The sequence below is a fragment of the Lissotriton vulgaris genome, chromosome 12 (genome assembly GCF_964263255.1).
Source record: "Lissotriton vulgaris chromosome 12, aLisVul1.2, whole genome shotgun sequence".
Lineage (NCBI taxonomy): Eukaryota > Metazoa > Chordata > Amphibia > Caudata > Salamandridae > Lissotriton > Lissotriton vulgaris.
The window spans coordinates 751,172,234-751,185,651 of record NC_141700.1 but is presented as its reverse complement, the minus strand read 5'-3'; positions in this window follow the sequence as shown (position 1 = coordinate 751,185,651).

The window sequence follows — 13,418 nt, the reverse complement described above, 5'->3', positions numbered from 1 at the left end:
TATAGAAAGGACACGGACAGAAACACGATCTTGCACCACAAGAGTGCTCACCCTCGAAACCTAAAATCAAATCTACCACATGGGCAGTTACTGCACATCAGGAGAAACTGCTCGCACTTGGAAGACTTCTCGTCCCATGCCGAAAGATTTTGTCTAGAAATGAAAGAACGGGGGTACCCCAAGCAACTTTTGAAGCACTCTCTTAAAAGAGCGCGCTTCACCCCTCGAGAAAACCAGCACTTGACAGGTTAGTCTGCGTCACTACTCTTGGACCAGATACTCATAAATTGAGGAAAACTGTGCTGAACAATTGGCACCTGTTGGGGAATCTGGAATGTCCATTTCCCCGTCCGTTGTTTGCATACAGGAGAAATCAAAATCTGGGACAACAAATTATGAGGGCAGATGTTTCATTACCCAAAAAAAGAAATGACCTATTAACCCAGTGGAATCTCAAACGAGTCACAGGGCACCACAAGTGTGGTACTTGCGTAGTCTGCCCTAATACCATTGAAGGGGACGAGTTCCAATATGGAGAGACCAGATGGAAACACACCGAATTTTCCAACTGCAAGACAAAGAATGTTGTGTATCTGGTCTTGTTGCCTTGTTTTCCTATATAGAGTTTTTTCACAGGGACACAAGTCAACACCCGCATCTGCCAACATAGGTCCCGGAACAAAAACAAAATCCTTAATGCCCCGATGGTTGAACACTTTTTGGAAGCCAAACATAACGAAAATGACCTCAAATGGACTGTGTTACACACATTTCGACCTTTGCATCGCAACGCAGACGTGGACAGAATGCTCCTTAAAAAGGAAGCATATCTTATCCTTAAGTTTAACAGTGTACAAAAAGGCCTCAACAGCCTATCAGAAATCGCAAGACTTTAATTCCATAGTGCCTGGGCTGTCTGTACCAGCGCCCGCTGTTCGCCTTGCCTCGTTCATCCTTAAAAACCGTACCGCAGAAATCATGCATACATGGGGCCCCCCTCACTGAATGCAAGACAATTATTTGTTTTTTTTCTGAAACACAAAAACTACATCTCCCACAAGGCTTAGCTCTCTATCTGAGGGCTTGTATTAGGTATACACACCCAATTCCCCGCTGAAACCAGTGCAGAACGCCGTGCACCAGGACTGAGGCAGACACAGGTACGACACGCTCCTTCACATTCTAACCGCGCCATACAATTCACGGCTAGGGTTAACTTTTCGCTAACCGACTCCGCTACTTTTTGTAGCGGTTGCCGGGGAACATTCTGACTCCATGAGGATAAGAAACAAATTCTCAGAAAAACACGAGGCCACTCGCTACCGGGACTGATTCCCTCAGGTACGTGTTTAACCGATGGTTGCACAGTGCAATCGAGTAAACCCCAATGGTGATCCTGATGTTTATGCCTTCTTGCCTCCACAGTACCCGCTCAGCACAGCCCATCCTAATATTGCCACAGAAGATTAACTGAATACAATGTCACACGCCAGTCTTCCTTAAAGCTTCCCAGCTGCCGGTAGGCTTTTTTCTTTTCCATTCACCGATTGACCATAGTACGTTGGAGCCAGTAACCTTGCTCTTTTAGGTGGCCCCCGCCCTTAGTGCGACCACATAACGAAAAGTCCAATCCTGCACTTCCCGACTCAACGTGCTCTTTTTCGAATTCATTTCATCATCTTTGTAAACAATGAGGTGCCACTATATAGGGGTCTAGTGTCTACCATTCCATAAATTAAATTCGGTCACCCTCTTTCACCCCACAGACAGATTCATTGCGCCATGATGAGATTCCGGGAAACCACTACCTGGAATCGAAACGCGTCGGCCAGTTAAAGAATTACTATGATCTGTTCCTGCACACCAGCTTTTGTTGGTTGCAAAAAAAGTTACAAACTGTATTTGCTTCATTGCTAATTTCTTTCCTTTTTTCTTACTCTTTTTGGGCACTGAACCCATTTCTTACTTTGTGTAAATTCACTGTTTTATACTGCACATGCCTAAATCATTCTGTTTGTTTGTTTAAATCATTTTTGTCATTTATGCTTGAATACCTTTTTATTTGACCAAAATTCGTTTGTTTAATGACTAGTCAATTCATTCTTGGTGTAAATATGTATTGTTGATAACTGTCTTTGTGTGTTCTCATTCATGTTTTTTTCGACAAACTTTGATTAATTGATAAAAAAGTTGGTAAAAATAAAAATACCTAGTTGATTACGACAATTTGCGTGGTTAACTCTCCTCAAGTGTGGATTCAAATGTAGGTAGTGAGGCACTCTGTGTGTTTAATTAAGCACATAGCAGGCAAAATAAAGGAACAAGGCATGTCAAAACACTGATAGAATGCTGCTACAGCTTCAGCCAGGGGCAATAGCATACCATGAATGTGGCTTGCAACCAGTCTTGGTTTACCGGGCAGCAGCACTAGATATTCAGAAATGTTTAGGCCAATACTTACGCAGTGTGAAGCTCCAGCATACTTAGGTCCAGCCAGTGGCAGCCGGCACGGATTCAGAGTGGTGGGGTGAGAGGCTGGGGGGGGGAGGGGGTCAAGAGGGGGTGGATCTAAAAATAAAGAAAAAAAATACCTTATTGCCACGTCTCTTTTCCGTCCTTCCACATGTTGGGAATGGAACAGGATGCACCCAGGCTCTCCCGACCAATCAATGCTACAATGCAGCCCTGTGATTGGCCTAAGCGCCATAGTTCGGCACTCAGCCAGAGAATTGCAGCCTTAGCATGTTAACCACCCAGGCTGTAATTCATCGTTGGTGGAGAACATGCAAAGCGCTCATGAATGTTTGGCCGGCACAGATGGCTGGCCAAAAATTCATACCCACTTGCAGTGGTCATATCCCTCCTGCGCCTCTGTCATTGGAGTAGCCCCACTTCTCAAAACTGCTGTCCCAGGAACAAATTAAATGATAATGAGTTATTTTATTTTTCCTTTATTTCGCTGCTAAAATGCAGTGGGACAATGCTCCTTAGCAGAGGAGCCGCCACTGGTTCCACCATTAACTGATATTCCAGAAACCTGCAAGAAGTTTACCCTGATACCCCAAGGGACATTTGAAGTGTGTACTACTGAGTTGACTTTCCAAGAGCTGCCTTGCATTCTTTCAGTTTGAGGTATAAACCATTGTTGCTTATGGCTACACCTACCAACGGACTCAAGTTCCCGTTCCAATTAAAAAAAATAACGAGGTAAGAAAATTCCTCAGATAATGTGGTGAGTGAGACTGGGTAAGGAGAAGCTGGGTGTTGTAGTTATCTAAATGAATTGCAATCATGGACCAAATCCCACGCACACACAATTAAATCCCAACACAAAGTAGTGTAAGTATCAGTTCACACAGTATAATCTTTAAGGAATGATATCCACTTCTTCTTGTTAGAGCAATAGTTTCTTTTTATTGCTCAAGCTATACCACGCCAGCCGAAACGTGTTTCATCAGTACAAGTCACTCTGACTCTTCAGGGCTTTCTTGTTATAATGGCGTGTATTGTAGTTCCGCTTGACCGGTGATAATTCCAACCCGGTAAGGGTATCTTTGACTGATTGATGGGAGTAAAAAACGTCTCCTGCACAGTCTTAACCTTTAGGTAAAAACAAGGTCAGTCATGCTTTATGCGCCGGGTATTAGCACTATATTGGGAGCAGGAACCATCTGTGTTCAAAAATTTCTCAATGCAGCAATTGTTACCGCTTTCAGATGTTGCACTTTCTCGGGTAATTACAATGGCCAAGTATTCGAATAAAGTTCGGATTGATCCGGGACCTCCTGCTCCTACCCACCGCGAATCCGGCTTCTCAATCTAATGGCTCAGAAATCAAACATGACCCGAAAAGGTGGGCCGAAAGTAGCAGCAGTAGCACAACAGCAGCATGGCTTTAGACACTCGTGGTAAGTATCTTGCCAATTAAGGCCATAACCTTTATTAATTTGCATTGTGAAGCCTCTGCAAATGTGTTGTGTAAAGCGATGACCACCAGATAATGTATGTGTAAGCCTCTCCAAAGCAATTCCATCTTTCACATGAAGAGTTTTCCATTAACCATCTCATGCTCTTCTACTATAGTTTTCAATTAACCACTACATCTATCTTCAGCTGCTTGGCCAGTATAGCCTGAAACTGGTTGGATTATTCCTACTCCTCTCCTGTGGTCTAAAGACACAAAGCTTTGTGCCTTTCATTGACAAGGCAGAAATAGTATACGTTGGGTTTATCACTCTTGTTTGTTCCTAGAGCTAGACAGGGAATATTCTATGAAAACTAAGTAATAAAGAAGCATTCCCTTGGAAATTCTCACAACTCAATCCGTTTCGAAAGGTCTCTAATCCATCCATTTACGTCATGGGAATTTTGAGACATTGCACTACTATTGATGCAACAAAAACAGCAGAAACGTCTGTCAAAAAAAATAGACTAATATAATTTGCAGCCACTAGGAAGCGTTTACAAGAGGTACCTGGAACCAATGGGGTACCCATGTGCAAGCAGAAGCAATTTACAATGCTCCAATTAAACAACTGGTAAAGATATTTTTGCCACATTGGTCCTTGTCAGTCGGAATGCAGGAAGTTCCGCTTAAAGGAAATCACTCTGTCCACCAGACCTAAATTGATTAACGTTTTGTAATAAAATGTTTAATCTTGCTTGTGCTCAGCCACCGCTGACTGATTTATTAGATATCTTGCATTGCTTCTCTTGTTGTTTTCTGGAGTGGGACACTTTTCCCTATTTAAAAAAAGAATGGCTGACGCTGTGCCAAAGGAAATATTGGCTTGTTCACAGTGTAGGAGAAGGCTGTAAAAAAAGGCCATGTGAGCCCAGAGGTTTAACAATTAACCACAATCAAGGCCCTCTTAAAAGTTTGAGGTTTGGCCATGTGCCTACACCAGTAACCCTTTTATCAAGAATGGATGCTATTCTAGACTGAATAAGAGTAGCTCTATCTGGAACCAAGAATGATTTGCTCCACTGTTGCTAAACTGCTTCTCACAAAATCCTTTCTTCTCACAAGTTTACCCAGTTTTGCTAAAGCTTCCATTTCAAAAAGCTCAATACTCCTCAGTTTTCTTGCAGTTACCGTCGCCATAGCGCTGTAATATTTTCATTATAAGTGAACATCGCTTCTGCTGACAGGTGAATCAAATATGTGTCTGTTTCAGGACGTTATTTCATCTCCAACTTTCATCCCTTGGTGGCTTTTTTATTAAAGAGTGCCATTGACTTATGTCCCCAGGTCCCTCTAGTCCTCGTCCCCTTCGTAACTAATGAGATCGTCCCATCTCACACACAGAAAAAAGAACGAAGGAATGCTGGTCCTACCCATCCCCTCCCTCTAGGAGTACATAAGCGTAGAGGTCCCAGCATTACTCCGGTTCTTTTTTCTGTCTCTGCACTACAGTTTGAGAACGTTGCAGGAGCTTGGACGCTCTTGTCTTTGCTGGTATACTTACGTAGGTGCTGCTGGGCGAGTATCCTTAAGTCTTCCGGTGCCTCACCCTCCCTGTCGGGCTTGGGGGATGTGGTTCGAGCCCCGAGGTGGGGTGTGGCGATGTACGGACGGTGGATTCCTGTGGTTCTGCCTTCTGGGTCATGTTGACGGTCTTCCAGGATCATTGGTGTGGCGGAAGTCAGGCGGTGCGTAGTGGGCTCCTTCGTTCTGGAGGATTTAGGAGCCCGCGGTTTGAGTACCTCATAGCGGCTGTGGCTGGTGCCTCATTTCATCTTGCTTTCTCATATTTTTTGCAAGATACACATGTTTGTGGCCCATTTATCACGACTGGCTTAGAAGGGATACTCTCTACCCCACTGGTCCTTAAAGGAAGGGGAGATTGTTGTAAAGGATTGCAACATGTTGTATACTTGTTGAGAAAGTTTAAAACATTGCCTAAGTGGACCAGGTCATTGTTGTTTGCGTGACTTTATGAGTGGAGGGCGACCTGTGTTCTGTTCTTTCCTCTATGCTCCTTATTGTGTTTATGGTGTGGACGGCAGCTCAGCCGTGAGAGCATTTACAACCTCATTATCCCTCTTTTTAAATTATTCTTTACACCTGCCTTTTTAGTATTTCTTCTGACACCATACTGTACAGATTATCTTTAAATGGCCATCCAGAGAATGGATAAAAATTGTTTAGCCTTTACCGATGAACAAATAGCTGCGATCCTAGTGGGCCCTTCGCTTTTACCAGACACCCCTATTAGGTAGCACGTCGGTGAGGGAGGAATGGGAGAAGCTAAGCAACCTAAAGAAAAAACAGGTCAGGATTGCCCTACATGGGGCTTTAATGTCAGAATATTACAGAGCAGGGGCATCGCCCGCAAGTTTGCTTGTAAGGATCGAACCAAGAATTTTTCTTGATGATAGCAAATTTAGGCTTGATTGGAGCTATATAGCGAATAAGTGCACAAGAGACTGGCTTATTTTATTTATATGCACCGCACAAAGACTAAGTGAGGAATTACTCAAAGAAATTTTAGAGTTAGAGGAAAGTATTAAGCGTGACACTACTTTCACCAATACTAAAGAACATCTGAGTAAAATTCAGGACGACCTCAGTGAATATAAAAACTACATGGTAAATCAAAAAATTAAAGGTCTCCAACGCAACCTAGAAAGTTATACACACGAGTGGGCTTTCCCTTACATTAGCGACACTTATTACCAACCTGGGAACAAACAACAAAATTTGGGTGGTCAACGCAGGGGGAGAGGAGGTAGACAACAACAAAGGCGTACCCCAAATAATTGGACCTTCGATAACACATCTAGCGAAGAAGAACAGGGAGGTCCTCAACCAAATGGAGTAAGGTTTAATCCACAGGAGCACAGTAACAAAGATCTTGGAGTGCTCCTATGATCTTTTTTAGGACTGGGCCAATCGAACAAGAGGAGGAACGGCCAAACAGGAAGGGGAAGAGGGCGAGGCAATCAACCCCTCCAATGGCAAACATACTCCCCACGGGTGACCCGCAGCAGAGGGAGACAGCAATTGTAACTAGTATTGTTGTCAATCTATCTGACCATAATTTAACCAGTAGTGAAGAGAGGGTCTTTAAAAAGGGGCTTGGCTTTGTCCCGACTCCAACCCATGATTCATTTAAGTGGAGGGTCGAGTTTCATGAGACTGTTCGAAAAATAAAACTCAGGAAGTTTTTTGCTAATAAAATACAGGAGGATAGAGGCATGTTTCAACTCATTAAGAAAAAACCTCCTCGTGTAGTAACCTATTGTATCTCTATATGCCAGGGGTCTATTGTCAATATACTATCCAATATCAGGAACACAATATCAAACATAAATCAAATTTCAAACAAATCTTTAAAACAATGTGTGAGTTGCTAAAAACATCCAGTTTATTACAAATCCATAAACAAAATTTAATGACAGAATGTACTGAATTGAAACCCGGCTAGGAAAATACACTAGTTGTATTAATAAATTATAAGATAGGATCTGTTTCATTACCTCCCTTAATATCGAATCAGCCTCGATACCCCTGACCCCCTTTAAAACGACTAGCGCAATAGTAAGATAAATAAGATCTTCTCCGTCAATTGACTTCTGATATACGTCAATTGTATCCCCTTACCCGAATATATATTTTGTCAATAATCACTAACATACTCAGATCAGACCCCTCGTGGAGTTAATTTATATTAGCATCACGTGTAGATTCCGGTAGCCTAAAGTAAGCTGACAAAAATAAGGTAAATGTCTGAATGTAAAATCCCTTTTGGATACTGTTATTAATATTAACGTGGTTGCAATAGCACAAGTATTTCGGCCAGAACTAACTAAATAACCCCTGTAGTTCGCAATGCCTATTGGCGCCGTAGGGAAGGTGATTCAGACGCCTTCTAATGCCATTAATAGCAACATATTCCCAATAATAAACAGCGACGCGGTTATAACAAAAAAAACCCACTATTGTAGTCTACAACGTCTATTGGTGTTACAACTAAGGCGGGGCACGTGCCTCCAATGTTACCAAGAGTAACGTATTCGCAAAAGAGAATGCAACGCTTTTAGAATTAATACAACTACAATTGTAGTTCACAATGCCTACTGACAGCGCAACAAAGGGGATAGACACGCCCAACGAGGCATTAATTGATTACCCCTCGCGGGGACCGAATTGAAAACCTCCTGCGCTACTACGCTTAATACACCCGACCATAACTAATTAAACTACAACAGTAGTCTTAAACTCACATTGGCTCAATAGAGGAGTCGTGACAGGCGCCTACCAATGGTACTAATAATAACGTGTCCGTAATAAGGGAAGCGACACCATTAGAACTTAGAACTGACAAAACTACAATTGTAGTTTAAAACGCTAAACGAGTGCCGTAGTAAAAGGTATATACATGCCCACCAACGGGGCTTCAATCAATAACCCGACGCGAGGACTTAATTGAAAATCTCCCGCGCTTTTAGGTTTAAATAACGGGCCATGAATCACCAGGCCCTACATTCGCAACTGGACGTACACGAAGGAGGAGATACGAGGAGCTGCGAGGGGAGCAGGGAGGCCGGTTTAAAGAAAAAAGGTAAGAGCAGCCTCCACATTGCTAAGTACAACCTAGCATTCCCCTAGTCTATCGTAGAGCCTTACTCTGATACTCTATTCTCCTAATCACAAAACCATTGTGAGAACAAAGAGAGCGCTCATAAATGTACAATCGTAAAATTGCCATTTAGCCTAATGGAAGGGCTTAATAAAACGCACAAGTTCGTCATCCAACCGGGATGCCTATCAGTATAAAATGTCAAACCTAGTGTGTTTGTGTGAGGATAATATTAGACATATATCCTATAAATTTTTTAAAAAATGTTTACATTGTTTCTAATTATGAAGTTTGGTGCAAATACGAACCATAGGGCAATGAAATTAGCCCACTGGCAGTAATCAAAGCTATTTTAATAGATCAACAGAACAACAATGACTGCCATAAATAATATATGTCTAAACAGTGCAATGGACAGCCAATGAGTTATAAAACAATGTAGCCGCTTTTGCAAACAGAGAAATAACAAATATCTAAACGGCTGCCATAAATATTATATGCTTAATTAGCGTAACTGATAGCCAATGAGTCACAGTACAACGTAGTTTATTTTTCCAACAAAGAAAGAACAAATATCTGGAATGTAACCCCCTACAGGTCAAAACTGAAGAAAAGACCTTGTCGAAAAGGAGTCTGTTTGCTGAATTAAAAGCATCAAGTAGCACTGCGAAGTTGGGACACATATCCCCGTGCCACGGGTGAGTTATAAGACATCAAGTCTAAGGATCTTCATAAAAAAAAACTCTAATAGACACTGTGGTATACAGATAGCCCCTAGCCACTGGTATTAATTCACTGAACAGGAGCCTCCTGACTCATCCTGGAAATGAGAATAAAAGCAATAAAAACTTAGTTCCATCCAGGTAATCCAATACCACAATTTAATTTATCTACAGGTTTCTGAGATTGAGTAATACGGTGGCACCCCTCCAGCAACCTCTCCAAATACAAAGGCCCTCAGGATATAAGGTAAAGAGAGGTGGGCCATTTGTCTGCAATGGGTAGAATGAGAAAAGTCAATCTCTACAATCCTAATTAATATAAACTGGGGACCCTATATTTCTTACAGAAAGGAAACCTGCACTGGAATTAAATACACCAGCTGCTTACAAACCGGAGTGATACTGGTCTTATCAACCTTCTTAATTTTACATAATAAGAAAAGTTAATTCTATTTCACAGGTATGCTTTTTTTGATAATTTCTTCTTAAGCATCCTAGTTGGTGTCTTAAATGTCACCAAAGAAAAGACCCATGTGTATACCTTGTTGTATCTCAAGAGCCTATGAATAGTACGAACACTAATGGCTCTGCGAATAAGGAAATCACATATTCTTAGTGTTTGTTAAAATAAATGAGCCCTAAACATGTATAAATAGGAACTATGTGTTTTGATGAGTACTAGACCTTATGAATAAAGATGTGTATCTAATTGTAATGTTTTCTCATATAGAAACTGTTTGTCCTGAAGAAGGTGGTATCCGTACACACCGAAACGCGTCGACTGCCTCAACAACTGAATTTCTGATTCATTTTTAACTGTGCATTTTAATGATTTTAAGTTGATACTGCAATTGTATTTGTTTTTCCTTGGCACTATTACCATGTTTTGTGACATTGTTTTTATTGATTTGTAATAAACTGGATGTTTTTAGCAACTCACACATTGTTTAAAGATTTGTTTGAAATTTGATTTATGTTTGATATTGTGTTCCTGATATTGGATAGTATATTGACAATAGACCCCTGGCATATAGAGATACAATAGGTTACTACACGAGGAGGTTTTTTCTTAATGAGTTTGGACTTCCGCTTGTCTTCCCACTTTTGAACTCCTTGTCCCAAATTGTACCTAAAAGGAGGCCTCCTTTCCTTTTTTTCATACGTCTATACGGTTTGTTAACCGGGGAGGTGTTTCTCACACCCTGTTCCCTCAATAACTAATATGGAGGGTATTAAGATCTTAAGTTATAGTGAAGATCAATTTAACAAGATCATTAACGGTACCACTAAGAATATATCATCTGCCCAAATTAATAATACAGATGAGGAAGAATGGCGCAAACTATGGAACTCAAAGAAAACAATTATACGCACAGTGTTACACTCTGACTTTCTAATTGATTACTGCAAATACGGGATAATCCCGAAGGGTCTGCAGGTCACCAACAAACCTGGTATCTTTATTGGAAATCAAAAATTTATTGAAAAATGGACCCTAGTCGCTAACAGATGCAGCAGCGACTGGATGCTTTTGATCATAGAAACAGCCTCCGAAATCTTACTAGTTGAAAGACAAGAACTTAAAGACCTGGAAAAAAAACTGAGTGAAAACACCGCCCTAGAAGATGCCATTAAAAAACTAGAGGACATCCAAAAGGATGTCGATGGATATAGGGATTACTTATTTAACAAAAAAGCAATAAATTAAAAAATGACGTAGCGAAATATAATCCAGAATTCACGTATCCATACTTACAAAAAGATTATTACGACCGACCCAGAGAAATGCCCCAACACCGCAAACCATGGCAACAACATCAGGGAAAAAACTATCAAGAAAAGAAAGTCAGATTCTTCGATACATCTTACACTAGCTCGGATAGTGAGACTGAAGTGCAAAATGACAATAGACACTAATAAAGAACAAGATACTCCCAAAGGTCCAAATAAGTCAACACTTTTTTTTTTAGAACAGAGGCAGAATTTCACCCAACAGAGAGGGAGAGGGAGGGGCAAATATGTGCCTCAACCTCAATATCAACAAAGACCATACACAAGGAGCCAGAAGACATGGGATATCTAAACAAAGCCCCCATTATCAACCTTTCAGACACAGTATTGTCCCCGATAGAAATTAGAGTATTAGAATTAGGGCTTGGGTTTGCAATTACATCTCCAGTGGATAAATTTAACCTAGAGAGGAACCTCCAAAACTTCTTTAGAAAAGTGAGGCTCATGACTTTTTTTGAAGATAAAGAGAGACCCGCCCGTTCTAATAAATCAGGCCTTAAAGGCAAATCAACCTGGACCCCCCAATTAAGCCAGATAGATAAACAAAAAGAAGCTTTTGAAATAGCTGTCTCCAAGAGCGTTCAGGATGTTTTAGAACAAAAAAATTGGATTGAATTCAACCTGAGTAAATTAGAAAAGGAAGCACTCAAGGGCTTAGAGCAAAACCACAGGCTCACTATCAAACCGGCCGACAAGGGCGGAAGCATTGTGGTGATGTCTACGACACAATACAATAACAAGATGATTTCCCTCCTTAACAACAAAGACCACTATCAGAAATCAAGTAAAAATGAATGGATAGCTCTAGAAACCAGTATTAAAAGATTGCTAGACTTTGCAAAAGAAGACGAAATCATATGTGAGGATGAATATAAATTTTTATTAAACACCAACCCAACAATACCAGCGTTATATGGACTTCCAAAAGTCCATAAAAATCCAACTGATCCTCCAATGAGACCAATCGTGTCGAGCATTGGCTCCCTTACAGAACCCCTGAGCAAATACGCCGACGTCTTTTTACAATCCCATGTTCTAAAACAGAAAGCCTATATAAAAGACACAGCGGCAATCATTCAGAAAGTAGAAAATTTACCCTTCAACCCTAATACACAATATCTTGTCACACTCGACATAGAAGGTTTATATACCAACATACCACAAGACAGCACCATAGAAATGATTAGGAATCTACTATGGCAAGGAGACTGCGATCCAACACTCCATGAAACATTTATCACGGACTGTGTAATCACTGTTCTGAAAAATAATATTTTTTTATTTGGCAATGACTTTTATAAACAGACCAAGGGCACCAGCATGGGAGCCACCTGTGCTCCCAGACTGGCATGCCTTTATGTGGCACAATCTGAAGACAAGCACATTTTTAATCACGTCGCCCCCTTCTATGAAAATATTACAACATGGTCTAGATATATAGACGATATTTTTTTCATTTGGACAGGATCCGCAGAGAGCTTAGAGGATTTCATCTCCTGGCTAAATCTAGGTGACAAAAACCAAAAATTCACAAGTCACTTTGATCAAGAAAGATGTGAATTTTTAGACATCATCAAACACTCTTCAGGCACCTTAAAAGTTGAACTATTCACTAGAAAAACAGATAGGAACACCATTTTACATTATCAGAGCGATCACCCACCATGCCAGAAAAACAATATTCCATTCGGACAATTTTTAAGACTCAAACGCAATTGTTCAGATAATAAAGATTTTTTAAAACATGCAGAAGTACTCTCAAAAAAACTAACCGACAGAGGATATCCTAAAAAAATGGTTAAACAGGCATTAAAGAGGGCAAGATACTTCAATAGAGAAAACCTTTTTCAAGAAAAATCCAAAGATACACAAATAGATAAAAGATTAGTTTTTGTCACAAACTACAGTGGTGTTAGTAACAAAATCAAAAATATTATTAACCGGAATTGGAATCTTGTAAACAAGAAAAACAGCCAACAACCAATTCCTAAACCCTTGTTTGCCTTTAGAAGAAATAGGACACTTAGAAATAGCCTAGTCCATACTTACAGAGAAAACAATCTTAAACAAATGACAGTGGATAATAACCCACTCCCTGTCGGAACGTTCCCATGCAGTAATTGCTCAAACTGTGGTAAAATAATCAAGGGTAAGCAGGTTGAACATAAAAAAACAAAACATAACATCAAATCATTTATAAACTGCAGATCCAAAAACATGGTATATTTAATAAAATGTCCATGTAATCATATCTACATTGGCGAAACATCTCGTGAAATCAGACTAAGACTCAACGAGCATAAGTCAGCTATACGCTGTA